Source organism: Trachypithecus francoisi, unplaced genomic scaffold (assembly GCF_009764315.1).
Source record: "Trachypithecus francoisi isolate TF-2019V2 unplaced genomic scaffold, Tfra_2.0 Lachesis_group5, whole genome shotgun sequence".
Classification (NCBI taxonomy): domain Eukaryota; kingdom Metazoa; phylum Chordata; class Mammalia; order Primates; family Cercopithecidae; genus Trachypithecus; species Trachypithecus francoisi.
Window position 1 is genome coordinate 124572736 of NW_022681470.1, and position 22826 is coordinate 124595561.

Below are 22826 nucleotides of genomic sequence, written 5' to 3' on the forward strand. Positions count from 1 at the left end.
TATAGACTTAAAAGCAAAAGCTGAAACTCTACATCTAGAGGAAAACAGAATGCCTTTGTGGTTCAAGGAGGCAAAGCTTTCATAAAGATGAGACAAAAAGCACTGATCATAAAAGAAAAAATTGACAATTGACTTCATCAAAATGAGAAACTTCTGCACATCATCAAAAGACATGGTTAAGAAATGAAAATGCAAGCTACAGTCTGGGAGAAAAGATTCACAGTGCATATATCTGACAACAGACTTGTATGGAAAAAAAATTATACCAGATTGTTTATAGCAGCTTTATTCATAAGAACCAAAAACTGGAAACAACCCGAATGTCCATCAACATTTGAATGGATAAACAAATTGTGGTATATTCATACAATGAAATAACGCTCAGCAATAAAAAGGAATGAACTACTGATATAACATGAATGAATCTCAAAAACCTCATGCTGAGTGAAAGAAGCAAGACATGAAAGAATGCGTACTCTATAATTTCATTTATATGAAGTGTAAGAACAAGCCAAAGCAATCTGTGGAGATAGAAATTAGAACGGTAATCTCTCCTGTGAGGTATAAACTCAGTGGTAAAGTGCACAAGGAAAAATTCTGGAAATGTCCCGTAGTTTGACAACAGTTGTGCTTAACACAGGTGTATATATTTATCAAAACTCACTGGAATGTTCACTTCCTATCTGTACATTACACTATATATAAATTTCACTTCAATAAAAAGTCTAGTTACATTGCTCAAACTTATATACACCTTTCACTAAATATTTAGTTTATAATGCAATTAAAGTCATCATGAAATGTGCACTACACAAAGGCAGGAATTTTTTTTTTAACTACTAAATTCTCAATGCCTGGTCCTCTGTATTTGCCAATAACAAATAAATATTTGTTAATGGATGAGTTATGGAACACATTACTAGTGTCAGCTAAGGATCTTAACCTCAAGTTATATATATTCTTGTGTTTCCAGTTATGCATTCATAGAGGTATATTATTTAAACTAAATAGAGCATCTTGAATTGTAGTGTGCCTAAAACAGAAGATAGAAATTGAGTAAAGAATTCAGGCTGGACACGGTGGCTCTCGCCTGTAATCCCAGCACTTTGGGAGGCGGAGGCGGAGGCTGAGGCGGGCGGATCATGACGTCAGGAGATCAAGACCATCCTGGCTAACACGGTGAAACCCGTCTCTACTGAAAACTACAAAAAATTAGCCGGACGTGGTGGTGGGCGTCTGCTGTCCCAGGTACTCAGGAGGGTGAGGCAGGAGAATGGCATGAACCCGGTCGGAGCCTGCAGTGAGCCGAGATCGCGCCACTGCATTCCAGCCTGGTGGACAGAGGGAGACTCCGTCTCAAAAAAAAAAAAAAAAAAAAAAAAAAAAAAAAAGAATTGATTCGGTGGTTACTTCAGTGGTTACAAACTTAACCAACTTAATAACTAATAGCTAAAATTGTCAGCCCAAATTCTCCAAGCATTTCACCACTCATGTAGGCACTCAACAGGTAATTAAGAGATTTTAACATTAAACATGATGAAAGGTGTGCTAAGGTTATCTAAACAGATTAAAAAATAAACTTTTGAGAAATTTATGACCAATTCCTAGGGGTTCGGGATATAGTTACACATGTGGTTCACATAACTATTCCTCTGCAAAGCATTAGGGTAGAATTAAATTATTTTCTAGTGAGTAGCCATTTTCTTTTCTGAGATATGATCAAAACTAACCAGACATCATTAAGAATTCTATGAGTGTACCATGTAAAGGAAGTCAAGATCTTTTAGTATTTTACTCTCATAGTTATACTGTGGAAGCTCAGTTTATTCTTATGTTTTATCAAATATTCAAAAAAAATTTTGGTTAAAAAATGACCAGGGCTTACATGTGGTAGTCTATTATAACATATTTTTTAAGTTAATGTGTCCCTGCGATCTCCAAAACAAAAAAATCTCCACTTTTATACAGTGACATCAAATTTTTTCCACTACATTAAAATCTGAGAGAAAAATTAGAAGAATCTTAAAGTAGATGCGCAAACATTTATCATCATTGAAGAACATTATTTTCTTGTGGTTAATATTTAATTCCGTGAATTAAACAAGTAAACTTAGACTTGGCACCTCACAATGGCTGTACCTCATGAAATCATTCACCTCAGGGAAAACCAGTTACATTTTGTTTTACATCAAGTTGAGATTTTCTGATTAATTTTGAGTATCATTATCTCAGGAAACTATCACAGAAAGAAGTATTCTAAAAGAAATACCACATGAAACGAGGTTGTGTTGGCCATATAGTTCTGTATATTTAAGTTCTGAGATGTTGTACCTGGTTAGCCTTCAGAGAAGAGAGAGATAAAAAAGAGAGTGTGTGTACAATAGAAGAGAGGAAGTAGGAAAGACAAGTTGAATGGTTTGTCCCTGAAGAAAATAGAAAAATTATCCAACCTATGCAAGTAATTTATACTTTTACCATTTCCCAAGCACCTAATAGATCTTTTAATACTTTTTCTTATTTTTATAAAACAATCTAGTTTTGAACAGGTTTGAAAAGTAATATACCTGCATGTAACAGAATATTCATGGCCATTTTTGAACATGCACACACACACACACACACACACACATTGTACATACAATTTGACCTCCATAGTTCTATGAGAAAGATTATTTCTGATTGGGTGACTCTGCCTCAGTGGTTGCTAGGTAGTGAGCTTTTGGAATAAGTGCATTTCCTACCTCCAATTCAATAATCGTACAATGTTAATTTAGAACATGATCTCCATGGTCACCAACAATTACTATGAGAATTTGCTTTTCACGAAATAGCATTTGCACAAAACTTGTCCCTGCCAATGTATTCTTGAGTACTTACTATATTTGACATTGGCAGCTGTAAGTACCACGGCTTGCTCTTTGCTGTTGGATCTATTGATTGAAATGCCATTCATTTTGTGCAGATAAAAGAAATATGGCTTAGCTGGCTTCTGTTTATTAAGACGTGGCCAAGTAGAAATTTCATTTAATTTTAAGAAGCCATGATATCATTTTCCTTCCATCTTTGCTTCTCACAAAAAGTTATTTGAAATTCGGGAAATAATTTGAAACCATTCACATGCTGTTTGGAAAAATAAAATAAAAAGCCTTTAGCTTCTAGTAAGTCTTCTACTAACAGCCTTTATTTCCACCACAAAAATACTTTCACTATGAAAGCAAACTGTCAAATAGATGTACTTTAAAAAAAAAAGAAAGAAAGAAAGAAAAAAAAAAGCATCCACTCTGAATGCAGACAAAAGTACTGATGAAGATAAGTGGAAAAAAGAGGATGGGTCTCCATAGAGCATCTCAAATCAACTTGTAACAAAGCACTTGTTTGCAAGTTTTTCTATTTAAATGGAATGATTTCACAAAAGAAGAAAGGAAGGAAGAAGATGTTTGGAGATCAGTGTAAATGTATCAAAATATAAGTATCTATATTAGTTTGCTAAGGCTGCCATAGCAAATGACCACAAACTAAGTAGTTAAAACAACAGAAATTACTGTCTTGCGGTTCTGGAGGCTGGAAATCTGAAATCAAGGTGTGGGAAGTGCCTCTCTCTCTCTCTGAAGGCTCTAGAGGATCATCCTTCTTTGCCTCTGCCTAGCTAGTGGTCGTTGTCAGCAATCCTTGGCAAGAGGTCTGTGGAGCTTAACTCCAATCTCTGCTTGGACGTCACATAACCACCTTCCTTCTGTATGTATCTGTGTCCAAATTTTCCTCTTCTTTTGAGGACACCAGCCATTGGACTAGGACCCACCCTAATGCAGTTTGACCTTACATTAACTTGATTATATCTGCAAAACTTTATTTGCAAATAAGGTCACACTTTGAGATTCTGAGTTGCTGCGAACTTTGGCAGGGACATGATTCATCCCAGTACTGTTGGTTACTTTGGAAGACTAGATTGTGTGCTACATGAGAGTAAGGACTATCGCTGACTAACCTCCTCTGTATCTTCAGCATCTAGCATGAAGTCTAAGTACCAGGTAGATACTTAATAAATGCTTGTTTAATAGGGTAGATGGATAAATAAATAAGAAATGAGATAATGACTCAGTGATGAAAAACCAATAAATTATAAATGTTAAAAACAATGAATGTCGCTTTGTACTGCATTATATTTTATGCTATTTACCTTTAGGTTTCTGTTTGGGAACAGTCCAGTCAGGATCCAAGACTCTCACTCTAGCCTGGATCAGAAAACACTATCATGCCCCTCAACCTCTCTGGACTTCTATGTCCACCTCATGAGCTCTAACATAGAATAACTATGTTAAAGCACCAATGAAGATCTTTCTAGTTTAATCAGACTATGCTGCTCTTCCTTGCAGTACATGAAAATAAAATAGAGCTTCTTATAAAACAGCATATCCAATTAAGGAAAAAGACAGAACAGTAAGCTGTCTTCATTTTATGTCAGCCTCTCTTGGTTCTTTATATACTATTTTTCCAGAAGTCTTAAAAAATGTGTCAGAAGATTTTTTCAGATTTCTCTTGCTTTAGCAAAGCTATGACAGATTATAAGGTTAGCTCTGCCATTTAAGAGAGAGAAAGTCATCTCCTTGTCTTTATTAAATGGAAGCAGTGACCAGAATTAGTGTCTTGTGCTATGAGGATACCACTATATTCTCATTTTACAAAGGTGTTAGAAGTTTGGCATCCTAATAATGAGCCAAAGGACTACAAAGAGAAAATATTGGGAATCATTGAGATGTTTATCATTTTCTTTGGTGAGAAACCCTGGGAAAGAATCACAGCTTTAAAAGGCAACCAGGAGGCAATAACAAAGATTTACCATCATCCTACCCCCTTAAACCTTTCCTTGTTCCTATTATTTTGTTTCTAGAGCAGTTGAGTGGCATGCTCACGCTGCCATTAACTAATAGCTTCTATCAAAAATATCAGAAATTATAACTGCTTTTCTGTAAAGCTCCAAATTTGTGTACCATTTGATAACGATATGCTGGTATTTGAGGAGCAGGAATTGGACCCACTCACCAAAAATATTTCCCCAAACATCTTATTTCCAAAGTCTGAAATTCCGTTATTAAGTCACCAGGTATTAGGTAAGGCATTCTCCTACTGTGGAAAATGCAAATACCCCTAGAAATTGGTCCACATTAAAGACTTCCCTCATAATATTTTATCAGGATCGAGAGAGAGGGATTTTGGAAAATTTAAAAATGTTATAGCACCAGTTATTACGATTGATTTTTAACCTCCTTTACCAGGGAAAGCTAAAGAAAAACAGACTCATGCTGAAATCTAACCAGCAATGCTAGCAGAAATCACATTTTTCCTAGTGTACTCACTTTCCTACTCTCTTACATGATAGCTTTTCTTTACTTAAACATTCCACATCCCATTTCCTCTTTTCATTGTCAGCCGATGACCTTAAATCTTATTTCACTGAGTTATCAGAAGTTCTCAGAAGTACCACATGCCCCTACCATATCCACCAATCTATCTGCCTCTGTGCTGGCATCCTATGCCTTCCCTCTGTTCGCTTTCCATGGTCCTAGGGATGGTCAATGCTTCCCTGGGCTGCCCCTCCATGCACTCTCACCTGCTCAACTGTCCTCCACCTGCATCATCAGTTTCTCCTCTCTATTCATTCTTTCCTATCAGCCTCCCATTTTTAGAAAAGGTTTCCCTTGAAATATGATGTTGTCCATTACTATACCATTGTGTTGCCTCCTTGATAGAAATCATTCCTAAAAGATGTCTATACTTACTGTCTTTACTTCCTCCTGCACATCACTCTTGAACCCACCCCAATCAGTTTCATCTTCACCATGCCACGTGCTGCAAAAACTCTTGTCAAAGTTATCAAAATCTCTATATTAAAAATCCAATGGTTCATTTTCAGCCCTATGTTTTTCCCCCTACCAGTTGCATTTTCATTCTCTGTTTCTAGAAGTACTTTCTTCGCTTGATTTCCTGTCTCCACTGGTCCCTCCTCAGCTGATGTTTTCCTCTGTTCTCCAATGTCTAAATACCAGGGCACACCAAGAACCAATCTTTTGATGACTCCCAACTTGTATTTCCAGTTTTGAAGTCCATACTTGCATATCCAACTCTCTTTTTTATATTGATACTCAAGTGCCCAATAGGCCACTCAATCCTAATATGTCCAAAGATATCACCCTCATTTGCTTCTTTGAACTTACTCTGTCCCCAATCTTACTCATCTATGTAAATATCAACTCCAGTCTTTCAGCTGCTCAGGTTAAAAATCTTGATATTATATATGGGTCTTCCTTTTCTCTCATACCCAATTTCCCCTTCATCAGTCATCTTCACAGGTAGACCTTCAAAATGTACTCACAATCTGACCCCTTCTCCACCTCGGCTGCTACCATTAAATAGGATATTTTAATAGCCTCTTAACTAGTCTCTCTTCCCCATCCCTTGTTTCCTTCCTCATCCTCAACAGGCAGAGCAATCCTTTCAAAACTAAAGTCAGATCACATCATGCCTCTGCTCCCAAATCCTCCAGTGTATCCTTAATCACACTCAGATTAAAAACCCAATTCCTCAAATGTTTGCTTATGGTTTGGTCTGCATCACATCTCTGAACTCATCTCCTATTTCTCTCCAGTTTGCTTCCTCTGCTCCATTTTATTTGCTCTTCTTCCAATATTGTAAACACATTGTCACCTAAGGGTCTTTGGGCTGGCTATTCCCTGTGTCTGAAACACTCTTACCCACATAAGCACATGGTTGTATCTTTTATTTTCTTCAGGTCTCTGTTCACATGGTACTTTGCCAGGGAGGTCTTTTCTGGCCATCCCATATTAAATAAAAATTCTGCCACCAGAATTCTCAACACCTATCATTGCTAAATAATATATTATTTAGCACCTATCATTGCTAAATATATATATATATATATATACTTGTTAATTTGTCCATTATCAATCTCTTCTTCTAGAAAATATATATATATATTTATATATATATACACACTTGTCAATTTGTCCATTATCAATCTCTTCTAGCAATTGATGCCTATGCTCCCTAGACAGGGACTCTTGAGTGTTTTATTCATTACTATATTCCTAGATTCCAGAACAGTACCTGGCCTATAGTAAGTGCTCAATATGGTTTTCTCAAATGAATAAGTGCCCCCTTTTTAGCAACTTCATTCTTACTTCTCCCAACAATACCTTCTTCTCATTTTCCTCTCATTGACGTGATTAAACCAGATCAAGAAACTGCCATCTGCAAATGATACTTAGAATTCCTCCCACAGACAGAGTTCCTTGAAAACTAAACCAAAAAGTAATAGAAAGCTGTGGAAAATTTTAATATATTTATTTTAGGTTAAAATTATAATTTTTACTAGGCCTGCACAGCATGATTTATTTTAGGAAAAACATTTGTGAACCAAAGGAGGGAAAAAAAAAAGAAAAAGAAAAAGAAAGCAAGAAAAGGAGGGCGGGAGGGGGTTAGTTAACTGTCAGATCTCTCCTAGTTACTGCAAAGGTTATCCACGAGGATCAGATGTGTGTGAAAACACTTTGTAAACTGCACAGTAATGCAAACCCAGGTTGTTTAATTAAAATCATATTTTCTTGTTTCATTTTCAACCAAGTCATTTTTGTTTACAGATCTATTTTTTAAAGCCTTTCTAAAATATTCGGGTAACACTTTCTCCCTAAGTAGACATAGTACTGCATTCTAAATCTTGTCTTCTATAAAAAGAGAAAGAACAGTGTGGTAGGCGGAGCGATGCCCCCACCCTTCCTAACCACCAAAGATGTCCATGTCCTAATCCCTGTAACCTGTGAATATGTCGGGTTACCTGGCCAAGGGAAATTAAAGTTGCAGATGGAATTAACATTGCTAATTAGCAGACCTTAAAACAGGGGGATTAGCCTGGATCAAGTGTGCTCGATATCACTACAAATGTCATTATAAGGGGACACCAGAGAGACCCAACAGAGATAGTGACATGAAACCTGGTAAACGTTGTAGGCTTTGAAGATGGAAGGGGGCCAGGAGCCAAGGAATGTGACTGGCCTTAAAAAATCCAGAAAAGGCAAAGAAGTGGATTCTTCCCTAGAGCCTGCAGAAGGAATGCAGCCCTCCTTACACCTTGATTTCAGCCCAGTGATACTCGTGTTGGATTTTTGACCTCCAGAACTATAAGATAATACATTTCCATTGTTTTAAGCACTGAGTTTGTGGTTATTTTTTACAAGAGCAATAGATAATGAAGACAAACAAGAATGTGGCAAAGCATAGGCTCCCATGCCAAACAGACTTGAGTCTTAGTTCCAGACCCACTAACCCCTGCCAGCCTTTCTTCCTCATCAGTAAAATAAGAATCATGATAGTGCCTTCTCCCGAGGAATAGCATTAGGATTAACTATGATGATGTAAAGAAGTTAAAACAGGGCCTGGAACAGGGCAAGTTCTCAATAATCATAGCTTTGAACTGATCATTTTCTTTGAATTTTAAGTATGAATTTACCATAGAAGTCAAGGGCATAGTAAAGTAAACTGCATATGTATTGGAACAAGAATAAAATTTGGAGTTGGAAGAAAGCTATCATAGTGATGTGATCTTGGACAAACCATTTGACCTTCTTCATCTGCAAAATGAGATAATCATAACTGCCCAGTCTATACCAAATTAGGTGCTCAAAATGAAAGCACTTTGGAACTCAAACTCATGCTGCAGGAATGTTTGCACATCTTGTAAATCCTTCCTGTCAGCTTCTTTTGTTGATACTTGGTTTTGTAAGTGTGGCATAATGAAGAAAGGTTCTCTAGCTATTGCAAGGTTATAGTTAGTTGGGTTTTGGTTATGACCATTTTTTCACTAGATAACGAGGTCGTTGAGAGAAAACATTAGCCAAACAAGATTTTTCTTTAAATGTAATGTGGGTCATAACTATGTCCCAGAGAAGAATCAGAGAAATTTTTCTAAAATCACCATAAAGAATGTGACATTTCTTTCTCTGTATTGACTCTTCTTGAAAAATGCTTATCTTAAGCTCAGCTCACCTTCATCACAATTCTTTTCAACAGGCTGAATGTCTGAAGACTAGATCACATCTGTTTTTGCATAGAGTAGGAATCCTGTCATCACAAATGCAGTGACCCAAGCAGCCTGGTCTCTCATTTTCTCTTCCCTTCTCCCTTAATCAGATGTTACGTGTGAAAAGTCCTCGATTAGCTGTAATATACCTCAGTTGGGCTTCCACTTTAACACCATTGTTGTTCTAGATCTTTCTCGGTCTTTTATTACCATTATTACTATTATTATTATTATTATTTATTCACTTTCCTCTTTTTCCCACTTGTTTTCCTAAATTCAACCTCTTTCCTCTCTTTCTTAGGTATTCTGTGACACAAATGAATAGAGGCCCACAATAATAAAACTAAGGTAATAGGATGGAAAATGTGGTGGAATGGGTTAACAGTGTATCCCCAACATGTCTAATACAGACCTCTTGCTCCACGGCTACTAGTGTTATGTAGCTCTAGGGTTCCTGCTTTCAGGGAGAATGCTAGGTTAATGCGCACCAGATTTCTTTACTGCAGGCTTCTCTGGGCCTTTAATATGCTAGTATACATTGGACTGTAGCACCTAGTGTTTCAGACTTGCTTGCCCAGGAGTTCTTTTTTAAAATGTGGAATATTTGGGAAAACTAGAGTTCTCTGGATCACTCATAGGTAAAATCCAGGTTAAATATCTGCTGGGGACTGGAAGGAGGGGGTAGGAAGCACATTTGCTAATGGCACGAGGTGCATGCCAAGACAGAAAGTTCCAAAATATTGTTTAGGTGTCTTTTAGGCTAACACAATATTGTGCTGCATTAAAGAAAAAAAAAAAAAAGCCCTATTCTAATCCCTTTCTCTAGAGGAAAAAAGTCCACTTAATTAATTTCCTCTTTTCCTCACTCACTTATTTTTCTTTTCCCTTCCTTCCTAAAGGAGGAGATGTATTTCCCTAATTTTTCTCCTTTATATATTTTCTTCTTTCTATTACCCTTCCACCCAAGTCAAGATGGGAAGACATAGAGATAACTTTACAAAGCATCCAGATGTAGTTTTTTTTTCCTCAGTGGAGAGATAAATAGGTTATAGCAGAAAACTTTCTATTGATCTCTTATAACTAAAATATTTAAATAATCAGGAATCAATTACCATTCAAATTTCCCTGGCTTTGAGTTTTTGTCCCTTTTCTAAAGCCTAAAGCTTACCATGATCACACCTTAATTATTCTCAACAGCAAATAATCATGTACTTGAATTTTACTATGATCCTATGTCCCTAGAGCTAAGATTGGAATGTCAGAAGAGATCTTTCTTACATTTAAGAAGTACATACTCTGCCTCTTTGATTCTTACATACTGCCCAGTAACTAGGCAGTTGTTATTTATTCAATAAAGATGTATCTAGTGCCGGCCAGGCGCAGTGGCTCACGCCTGTAATTGCAGCACTTTGGGAGGCCGAGGCAGGTGGATCACCTGAGGTCGGGAGTTCAAGACCAGCCTGACCAACATGGAGAAACCCCATCTCTACTAAAAATACAAAATTAGCCGGGGTGGTGGCGCATGCCTGTAATCCCAGCTACTCGGGAGGCTGAGGCAGGAGAATCACTTGAACCTGGGAGGTGGAATTTGTGGTGAGCCGAGATAATGCCATTGCACTCCAGTCTGGGCAAAAAGAGCGAAACTCAGTCTCAAAAAAAAAAAAAAAAAAAAAAAAAGATGTATCTAGTGCCTATTAGGTTCTGTGCAAGGTACCAAGGATTCCAATGTGTAGTTATATTTATAGTTATTGGTGGTGGTGATGATGGTGTAGAAGATAATGGGGTCTCCTCTATAAGGTGTCTGCCATTATATGAAAGGTCCAGTAAAGTGAAAGCTCCCAGCATTCCAAAAAGATTAGCATGGGGTCAGTTTACAAACAGAGTAATTATTATTGTTGGTTAGTGGCTTATTGGACCAATCTGTTGTTCTGGATCTGAGGTTCTGAACTTCAGCTGCAAAATAGAATTCTTCAAAAATATTGATGCCTGGGTCCCACCACAAATCAACTGAATTAGAATCTCTGAAGGTGGAGTCTTTGGACACTGTCATTTTATAGAAAGTCTGTTGGTGAACATAACATTGAGCTAGTGTTGAGAGCCATTGTTGGAGATGAAAGCAAGAAAGGGATTGTATGAGGCAAAACTATCTACATTAACAGTAACTAAATTGAGAAGAAGATCAAAAGAAGAATTATTAATTCTACACAAATTAACGAAGGATCTCAAAAGTTGGGCATGCCACAGAATTATGACCAAGGGTCATAGCACCTAAGAAAATACATAAGCCAGATCTTTCATTTCCAAAGCAACTCCATTTCCTTAGAATATTCCGAGAAAGATTGTGCTATGGAAGAGATTCCAAATTTCCAGGGAACTCAGCTTGTAGACTGGTTACATTCATCAAAGTTAAAGTTATAAATATTGCACATGGTCTCAATACTCAGAGATAAACATTTACATAGTAGATTTTATTAGCAGACAATTGTGAAACCAAATAATGATTTATCTGTAAGGTTACACACATAAGAACAAATACTATTTAAAAATAAGCCGCTCAATTCTTCCCGTGGAAAATGGGGAAACAGATTTCTCTCCCTGCCTTTTCCTTGGAACATTTAAAATGCTTCTCTTTGAAATGTAAACCTCAAGGGAAATAGCATCTATCTTTTAGCTTTTGTGGAAATGTAAGTGCCTAACTTCAGTAGGCGCCTTGCTCCAAGTTACAAATCTACCTCCTGTCGTAAGAATAGAAGAAATGTGTTTTTCCTCTGGATAAAGCAAACTAACTAACACATATGGTCACCCCAGTTATCAGGTAAAATTAGGATTAACTAGTGCGACAATTCATACTGTTGAGTCCTCTTACTTGAGTATAGCTATTGTTTATCTTGAAAATGTATATGTAATGAGTTGTATATACTTGGCTTAAGGGGATGAGATTTCTTTCTGTCTTTGCAGCCTCTTAGTGGATTGTCTGTGATGTGCATCACATTCTGGTTTTATGCTTATTTAATAATAAAACTGTTTTCTCTTTAAACTACCTTTGTGGAGAGGTTTCCTGGGCTGGAGAAAATTTTGGCTTTAATTACATTTTCCCAGCTGATATAGTTTGGATCTGTGTCCTCACCCAAATCCCATGTTGAATTGTAATCCCCAGTGTTGGAGGTGGGGCCTGGTGGAAGGTGATTGGATCTTGGGGACGGATTTCCCCTTTGGTGCTGCTCTCATGATAGTGAGTAAGTGCTCGCAAGATCTGGTTGTTTAACAAGATCTAGTTATTTAAAAGGGTGTAGCACCTTCCCCTGCCCTCATCCTGCTGTAGCTACATAGGACATGTCTGCTTCCCCTTCACCTTCCACCATGATTGAAAATTTCCCAAGGCCTTCCCAGTCATGCTTCCTATACTGCCGATGGAACTGTGAGTCAATTAAATCTCTTTACTTTATAAATTACCCAGTCTCAGGTATTTTTTGTAACAGTTCAAGAACAGACTAACACACCAACACACAGGAGTTACTTACTTAGGAGTGGCTTAATAAAGAGTAAAAAATATTTTCTTTTTTTTCCTCTTTCCCTTCTTATCTCAGACACATATCAGATATAAATAATTGATATATTATAGTCAGATTTTGAATTCCTTTTAATTATCACAGGTCAGAGTAAATACTTGAAAATTCATTGTTATAATCTTTTTTAAAATCTAACCAAAAGCCATAAAAGTTTCTGAGATTCCTCAAAAAATATTTGCTGCTAAAAAGAAAAAAAGTATCCATTTTGGCAATGATGAGTGGCCATATTTCTCTGAACACTGCCAAACAAATGGTTAAAAAAAAAACTAGGATTAAGGAAAAAAATCTTACAATTCTTTCCTGCTTAGTGTCCATTTATGCTCGGGACAGTCTAAGGCAAAGATCTTCACTGAAAAGCAAATTGCATCAAGGTAGGCATCGTCTCTCTTCCTCTAGGAAATTCCTTGAAGAAGTAAGCCTTTATTTCTATGGAAATTATGGAAATTCATTACATTTCCATAGTTTCCTGATACTAAAAGTATTGTTCAACAAATGCAAAGTGCTTGTTTCAGAAAAAAAGTTTAATTTAACAAGTTAAATTTTTTTAATTTAAAATTTGTTTAACAAGTATTTATTTAACAAGTTAATTTGTTTAAAAAGTATAGAGTGGCTGGGCACAGTGGCTCATGCCTGTAATCCCTGCACTTTCGGAGGCTGAGGCACGTGGATCATCTGGGGTCAGGACTTTGAGACCGTCCTGGCCAACATGATGAAACCCCATCTCTATTAAAAATAAAAAAAAAATTAGCTGGATGTGGTAGTGCATGCCTATAATCCCAGCTACTGAGGACGCTGAGGCAGGAGAATCTCTTGAACCCGTGAGGCAGAGGTTACAGTGAGCCGAGATCGTGCCACTGGCCTCCAGCCTGGGCAACAAGAGCAAAACTCCGCCTAAAAATAAAGAAAAATTTTAAAAAAGTATACAGTGCTAGAGGAAATCTGTTTTTAGTTGATTATGCTGAGAGTTCTGATGAATCACAGGTTCTATTATGTCCTGTAGAAGCAGAACAACCACACCCAGGAAAATACAATCCCACTGCCAAAACGATTGGGACACAGCCATTATCAGAGCACCATGTAGACAAGCTACACTAGGGTCCTGGGCTGATCAGATGGATGGCTAACTAGAAAAAAGAGCAAGAAGACCCAGACAGCTAGTGCAAAAAACATCCCCCAGATGTTCAAAACAAGGAAAACTGAATTAGTCCAAAAGACATTTTCCAGAGCCTGGGACTTGGTCTTTGTAGACCAGCAGTAAGGAGGAAGGTGGGGTCATGCTAGATGGTATCAGGCAATTACCAAAATGAGCCAGAGCTCCTTCACTTAGCACAGTGTCTAGGATGTAGAAATTGTGTAATAAACATTGAGGAACTATTATTTTTATTGAGGAACTATGTAAAAACACAGGGGAAACGAGTTTAAGCACTCAGTGAAAGTTTCAAATCTATACTGGCATTAGGACAGGGGTCCTCAACCCCCAGCGTGTTAGGAATGGGGCTGTTTTTATTGAGAAAGACACGAGTAAAAGTGTCTTTTTTTTCCCATTCTTTTTTTAAGTACCATTTGTTTGGTGCATGGGAACCTTGCTTAAATTCCTAAAGACAAGGTGAACACGAAACACCTACCTTAACTCAGTCTGTGGGTGGCTCTTATCTATGCCCTAATGCAGTGGTCCCCAATCTTTTTGTACCAGGGGCTGGTTTTGTGGAAGACAATTTTTTTCACAGGTAGGGGAGTGGGGAGCAGGGGTGGCAGGAGATGGTTTCAGGATGATTCAAGCACATTACCTTTATTGCAAACTTTATTTCTATTATTATTACATAATCACCATAGTGGAGAATCAGTGGGAGACTTGAGCTTGTTTTCCTGCAACTAGAAGGTCCCATCTGGGGGTAATGGGAGACAGTGACCGATCATCAGGCATTAGATTCTCATAAGGTGCGTGCAACCTAGAACCCTCGCATGCACAGTTCACAATAGGGTTCATGTTCCTATGAGAATCTAATGCTGCAGCTGATCTGACAGGAGGTGAAGCTCAGCTTCACTCACTTGCCTGCTGCTCCCCTCCTGCTGTGCAGCCCAGTTCCTAACATGCTAGGGGTTGAGGACCCCCGTCCTAATGCCAGTATAGATTTGAAACTTTCACTGAGTGCTTAAACTTGCTTCCCCTGTGTTTTTACTGTAAGTGAACAAATAATTATCCCTTTAGAAGCAAGTTATTCTTTGGAAATTTGATCTAGTGATTATTTAAATAAATACACATACCTTATCATTCACCTAAAATCCACCAAAGTGCCCATATTGTCCAATTTCAGCTCCAACTTGCTGCCCCCTCTCAGCCGAATTCAAACTCAATCAAAAAGTTGTTTTATTTTATAAACTAATAGTTTCTTCATCCCAAGCCTTAAATAAAAAGTGTAATAAATTAAATGCTTAATGAAGAAGATACACAAGTGAAAAGTGCTACTTGATCTATATTTAAAGTGAAAGCATAAAAACTACACTTTTGATGCAGATATTGATCATTAGAAACAGGTTCTTAAATTAAGAATATAGATCATGTCACCTTTTCCTAGATCTTATTTTGGCTCAGAGTCTGAAGAAATTCTCCTACCCTCAAATGAAAAAGATGATAGAACCATACACAGGAAAAACTTACAGTAGCACCAATTGGTTCCTCCAGTAAAATCATATCCTCCTTGATTAATATGAAATATTCAATTGATAACACCTGAACATAAATGTATGGGAGTCATGATATCTCATGAGATTAAGTCAGTCACATCCTCTCAGAGTAAATTTATGCTTCTTCTGATATTTGTATTTTTACATAGTAATAAAGTCTAAGTGTAAAAATGAGCTGAAAAAAAGATTAGCTTTGAAAAACAGCAACTCCAAGGCAGCAGGCATTCTGCTGGTTGCAGCCAGGGCCATTGCTTCATTGTTTCTCAGAAGAACCCCATTGACCATGTCAATGAGAAAGCTGTTGCCTGACTCATAATGGCCTCCAAATCCTTCACATAGAACCCGGGTGGCTTCAAGCTGGGTGGAGAGAGAGTGAGATCTTAGCAAACAGAAATAGCATCCAAAGACCTTGCTGTCACCACAGAAGCCAACATCCCCACACGGCCTCATGGTAGTTCGGAGGAAGTGCACTTAAGGAGCATTTGTTGATTGGTTAAATTTACAGGGACAACTGAGCTTAGTGTGCACTTACTAAATTCACAAGTTGGAAAATTAAGAAATGAACTATTTACTTGTGCCAGGATGAGAAACCTATGTATTTCATGGATGACAGTAGTTATTTTTTTTAATATTTCTGACTCACTAGTAGTATGGATACACCAATGCTCCAGGAATGTTCTAATATTTAAAATCCATTTAACACCCACACCTCGAAAGCATTATGTACAATTCATGTGCTAAAAATAAATGTCTCAAAAACCTAGTCTTCACTGTTCTAGATGAGAGAATGGAAACACTGGGTGGAGGGGGGTTCTTCTTGGGATCGGATGGATGGTGGACTGACCATGAAAAAAGCAAAGACTAGGTATCATAATTCCTGCTTAATTTTTTTTTTTTTTTTGAGGCGGAGTCTCGCTCTGTCGCCCGGACTGGAGTGCAGTGGCCAGGTCTCAGCTCACTGCAAGCTCCGCCTCCCGGGTTTACGCCATTCTCCTGCCTCAGCCTCCCGAGTAGCTGGGACTACAGGCGCCCGCCACCTCGCCCGGCTAGTTTTTGTATTTTTAGTAGAGACGGGATTTCACTGTGTTAGCCAGGATGGTCTCGATCTCCTGACCTCGTGATCCGCCCGTCTCGGCCTCCCAAAGTGCTGGGATTACAGGCTTGAGCCACCGCGCCCGGCCCTTGCTTAATTATTTTTATGGTAAAAATTTCTTTCATAATAAAATATTACTCAAAAACACGTTAATAAAACTACCACAGTCAACCAATTCACCAACTAGATAATTATGTTATTGCAGTGGTTTTTAACTTTTTTCAGCCATAAGCAATTATAGCACTACATTCTACATGTAGATATTCTAATAGGTACCTTGTCATTTCAGCACCTTTCTGATGCACTGATATAAGACCAAGTACCAATTCCCCAGTACCCCTCATCCTTCAGTGTGCTATTACCTTAGGCAACCCGACAGAGGTGATATTATTTCAAGACATATCTGAAAATAACTTTCTTTTTTTTATAACCAACCACCTGCATGGCAGGAAAATCACAGGAAGCAAATAACCATCCCTGCATGAGTCACTGTTGCCAGCAATGTCACAAGGTAATGAAACCAATTCCACACTTTGCTGGTAGTCTGCAACTGATGGGTAAAAACCAAAGAGTTTTGACTTCCTGAAAGTGAAGCCCAGAAGAATTCCTGAATTTAAACAAAGAAGAAAGGCAGATATCCCTGAGTTCATTGTTCTCAGCTATTTAATTGTCCTCCTGATTCAATGTTCATCCAGGTGCATGAAACACTACTGGACATCTGGAGACCAAACTGAGCTCAAATGAAGAAAATCATGACCAAGCAGAGAAAAGCTATGATTAGATCTGCAGGAAGCTGCAACACAGAAATTTGAATTTTGAGCTCTGACAAACAAGTTCCTTCAAATTCACTAAAGAAATCTCCTGAAATGTTTTCATCCGTGAGCAAGTCAAAAGGAGTTCTACTCAACTGCTGGGATTCTGTAAAAATTCAAATCCCTGTCTACATAGATGGTAATTAGTGTGCCACACCTTGAAATACTAAGCAGAATATGTAATTTGTGAGGTTCTGAACAGGATAAGAAACCTTTTCCCCGGTGGGTTGGGCAGACTGGGGTGAATCCAGAGACAAACCAGCAGCCTAATATGCTTACACATTCTGTTTTCCCAAAGCCAAATCTAATGAGAGAATTGGGAGAATGAATTTTCTTTCTTGAAGTCTCCCTTCAAGTTTCAGCATTTCAGACAAGATTCAATAAAAAATTTTAATCTAATTTTTGTGCCCGTAAAGCCTATGTAAATCAGCACAAGCCCTGAAAAATGAAGAGGCACTGTTTTTTTATTGAATCCGTAAATCTAAGAACTTAGCACTTAAAGAACTGTTTCAAATGTTTCCTTGTTTCTTTCTTTCTTTCTTTTTTTAATAATTAGTGTTAGAACAGGCAGGGAAATAGAGCCCAAGAGTGTAAGAACCTTATTCAAATCTCAGAAGGAAGAAGTATTTGTGAAACAAACATTGCCTAAATAAAAAAATACCTGAATCCAAACTCAACAGTTCAATGCCTTTTGTTTCAGGGAATTTTGGTTTGGATTTTGCTCACCTTCTATCTGTTTTAAAGACCTAGTAATAGTCATGGCAAGAAGGAGGTGCTTTGAAATTCACTTACTTTTCAATGGAAACACTTAGAGATTGATTATAAAATTTACCATAAAAGTTAGCAAAAAAGCACAAAGGGGGAACTCTTAAGTGGCATTATTCAGATTTCTCTCCTCTAACAAGTCTTTTGATCAATTCAGCTTGGATTTGTATAGATAGGGTTGCCACCTGATTCTCAATAACAAACCAAGAATAGTATATATCTATATACATTATATTCTTCCTGTACTATAAATCACTGCATTGTGTGCTTTTTTTAATGTCAGAAACAACCTCTTGTTTGCTTCCCTGAAAAACTTCCTAAAGTGTGACACAGTGTAAAGCATATGTGTATCTAGCAGATTCAGGTTCTAATGTTTGTTCTGTCATCTGTATCTGTCCTTACAACTCTAAGTGTGGCCCAGAGAACAGCAGCATCAATATTACCTGGGAGCCAGTGAGAAATGCATAAACTCAGGCTCCATCCAGACATACGAAATCAGAATCTGTATTTTAAGAAGATATTGAGAAATTAATGTGTACATTATTAAAGCTTGAGAGGCATTGGTCTATGTAACTTCAGCACACTAATCTTTTGTGTTCCGTTTTTCTTACTGGTAAAATGAAGGGGATGCACTAAGTGTTCACTAAGATCTTGTCCACAATTTATAACTTATAACAAATGCAAGCTGGAAAACCCCATTTCTTAGATATTGTATCATCTTGAATTTCCTGTAGAGCTTCCAAGTACAACACCATCTATATTTGGAGACTGAGATTAAATGAGCCTTTGCTGCCTCTAAGTTTTCTTTATAGAAACAAATCAAGCCAAATGTTTCATTTCATCTGATTCAAAATTAAAGCACATTAAAGAGTACCAGGGAAAGAGAAAGAAGGGTACTAACATATACTGAACTGTAATAAACACTTTAAATCATCATGCATTTTAATGTTAACCATAAACCTGTGAGGTGGATTCGATAAAACATATTATAGATGAGAACACAGTCACAAAAATCTTAGATAATTATTCTGGGTCACAAAGCCAAGTGGTACAAAAAGAATTTAAGCTTAAGCATCTCTCATTCCAAAACCCCTGAAAAGCAGAGTTGCTTTAATAATGTGCTGACAAATTCAGTGGTATTAACTTCTTTCATTATTTCTGATTTTCTGTGTAAACTAAATCACTTTGAAATCATTTAAATTCCAATTAACACAAATGGCACCAAAATGCCTTACTTTGGATTCTCTTTCTTTCAAACCACCCTCTCTAACGATACATCTATAATTCTAGGTTTTGCTTTTATTTTTCATATGCAATTGGATCATCTCTTTTTAATTGGTATATTTAATCCATTTATATTTATTGTGATTACTGATTTCTTTAGACTTATTTATGCTACTTTCTTTTATGTTTTCTGTATACCATATTTTTTCCACTGTTTCCTTTTACACATTTTCAGCTGGTTGTTTGATTGATAAATTTATTTGTTCTTTCTATGTTAATTTAGAAATTATCATTTGTATTTCTATTCTTTTAGTGGCAACATTAAAATTTTTTGCAATCCTACTTAATTTCATATTTTTCTAACAAAACCTAAAGTTTTGCTATTTCTCTCTTACTCCTAAAATATTTTTGTTTGTTTTATCCTCCAAACACTGGCCTTCCTTTTTTGTAGGATATTGTTATTCCCAATAATCTTAAGATAATTAGTGATTATTAATATTCCTTTTAGAGTCAGTAATTAGGCTGCATTCATATTCCAATGATATCTTCCTAGAGATTCACGAATTCACTAGTTCATTATTTCTTCATTCAGCAATTACATATGGGCAATAAATTCATTTAATCCTAGGACCTGAAAATGGTATTTTGCCTTTACTATTCAATGATAGTTTAGCTAGTTATAGTTACATGTTGAGAGTTATTTTCCCTCTCTGACAACTTATAACATCTATTGTTGCTCCTTAGAAGTCTATTGTCAATTTAATTTTACTCTTTTTTACGTAGTATGTCATTTATCCTATGTCAGCATTTAAAATTTTCTATTTCCTTTTCGTTGTTTACAGGTTTTTTTTTTTGGTTCTGAGTCTAATTGGATTTACTTTTATTTTTCCCTTTCAGTTTGCAGTGTGTATTTTGTGACAATAAATTTCTTGCCTTCAGTTCAGAAAAACACTAAGCTATTATCTCTTGAAATGCTACTTCTCTGCTATTCCCTCTTTTTCCTACTTCTAGAACTGTTATATGTCATTTTGGGCTCCTCAGTCTATCCTCTGTGCTTCTTAATTTTACTTAGATATTTTCCATCTCTTTGCCTATCTCTCCTGAATAACAGGTCAAACTTTCAGATGTTTCCTCCAATTAACTCTTTCTTTTTTGGCTATATTCAATCTACTGAGTTTGTTACAGTGATTATATTTTTTTATTTCTCAAACCTATACATTTAAAAAATCATCTCCTGTAATTGATTCAAAATCTTCTATATTTGTTCATATCTTGCTCTTGCTGTGTATTTTTCCTATATGATTTTGAGGATTTTAACCATGTACATTTTAATGTCCTGTTCAGAAGATTGTAATTTTCTGGGTAATGAATTTTATCATTTATGAAATTTGTTGGCTATTATGAGTTTAGTTTTCATTCATAGAATTTTAGTTGCAAGACCAAGTTAACAATTTCCTTGTGTTTTATTTTAACTTTTTTTTTTCTATTTCTCTCTCGGCACTCACTTCTATATGTCTGGTCTTTTTATAGTTGCCTCTATTTGGGTTACCCAAGTCTCCAGTCAGAAACAAGTCTTGTATTGGCAGCTCAGAATTACCATTCTGGGAGCTGTAACAAATTGAGGGTCCAAGTCAACATATGGCTTGAGCCATATTCAGCTGTCTCTGCTTCCTCCTGCCATGCCATCCAGCACTACAATATAGGCTATAGTCCCTGAGAATGATTTTGGCTTTTTTCCTACTCCAGCTTCTGACTGGAGTGTGGAAGACTTAGGTTCTACTTCCCCACAGAAATTGAAATCTTAACTGCTTCTTTGTACAGTAGATCTCTAGCTTCAGCCTCCCTGTAGTGCAGTAGATCTCCAGCTTTAGCCTAACTTACTGCAGTTTGGTTTTGTTTTCCTGTTTTTATATAAGAAACATTTATATATTTTTTCCAGAGCAACAATGGTTCCATATATATTATTTATAGCTATCATTGCTATACGTTTATAGTTGCAGGGAGGTAGTTTCAAACATAAACTTTCAACCCCACCTCAATCAGATCACTGCCTCTCTAGTGTGAGTTTTAAATCCAAAGAATGGAGTGGCACCACAGTTAGAATCCTTAGAAATATAATTATCTTTTCCTGTGGTCAGATGAATTGTTTAAACAATCCCCATCCCCCTATACACCCCTCAAGAAATCTTGAAAAACAAAGTCATGGAGTCTTAAGAGCATGGCTGACCAAAAAAATGCCTCCTACTCAGCATCTGTTTTTCTATGACGAGTTTAAGGCAAACTGGACCAAATTTCAATCAAATAATGAGGACAGCAAAGTTGATTTTCTTCCCCTCCAATTAATCTTTTCTGCCACGTTTATTCACTTACCACTTCCATGTCTACCACTTCCCCAACCTCAGATATATCAAGCTATCATTTCTGCTTTGTCTCTTTTCTTTTGGAATACTAGAAAAGATTTAATATCAGCCATTGGAATTTTTTGGTTTATTAATAGAGCATATTTAAGTGAGAAAATTTCAGACATTGTGTTATTTGAATAGTGAATAGTGTATAGCTAATTGGAAATTAAATATTTTGTTTTCCGTTAAGGAATTTTAGTTAGTAAGCAAGTAAAATGTGATTTGTTCATTCCGCGAAGAAAGCTCTTAATTTCACATTAGACCAATTTGTTGGACAAACCATGAAAACACAACAGAGCAGAGGGAGAACCAGAAGGCACAGACTATGATCTCGCTATGCTAGATCGGGAGTCGACAGATGATGCCTGTGGGCCAAATCCAGCCCAATGCCTGAGTTTGTATGTAAAGTTTAATCAAACCCCTTACACATGGCCTCAGTCTATGGCTGTTTTCACAGCAGCAGAGCTGAGAATTTTCTGCAGAGACAATATGGCCTGCAAAGCTGAAAATAATTGCTATATGGCTCTTTATAGAAAAAGTTTGCAGTCCCCTGCCCTAGATGGTCTCCCTACTTTGTTGAGAAGGAAAATTAGCAACTGGCACAGCAGCCAAAGGGAAGTCTGAGAGTCTTTGATGAAAAAAAGAACCTGTGTCCATGTTATACCAACTTCTCAAAGATATGAGTCTCTCATGCCCTGGTTCTGTTTTCTCAATCTTCCCTCTATACACAGGTATACCCACTTTTCCACCAAACTGTTTCCTTCCTCCAACCTAGCCCTTCTTTTTCTCTATACTAGAAACCTTAGTGCCTAGGAACATAGATTATATAGCATGCTCTCATTCTATTCACAGTTAACTAGATTGTGCCATAATTTCTTTCATCTGACATATCCCTTTGTATTATGTGTAACCAGCATATTACACATAAACATAGGGAGACAAAGGAGTTCATGGCCCAGAAAGAGAGGCAAACAGATCAACAAGCACATGCAATAAACTGTTACAATTGAGTTTAATTTGAGACCAAAATACAGGGATGAGATCAATTCCACCTTGGAGGAAACGAAAAATTTGTGAGGAGGCCTCTTGTGCTAATAAAAGTATTATTAGTGTGCATGTCCTAAAAGTCCTGAAGAAAGTAATATTTTTATGAATTTGGTATAGTAAAATCTATCAAAATATAAG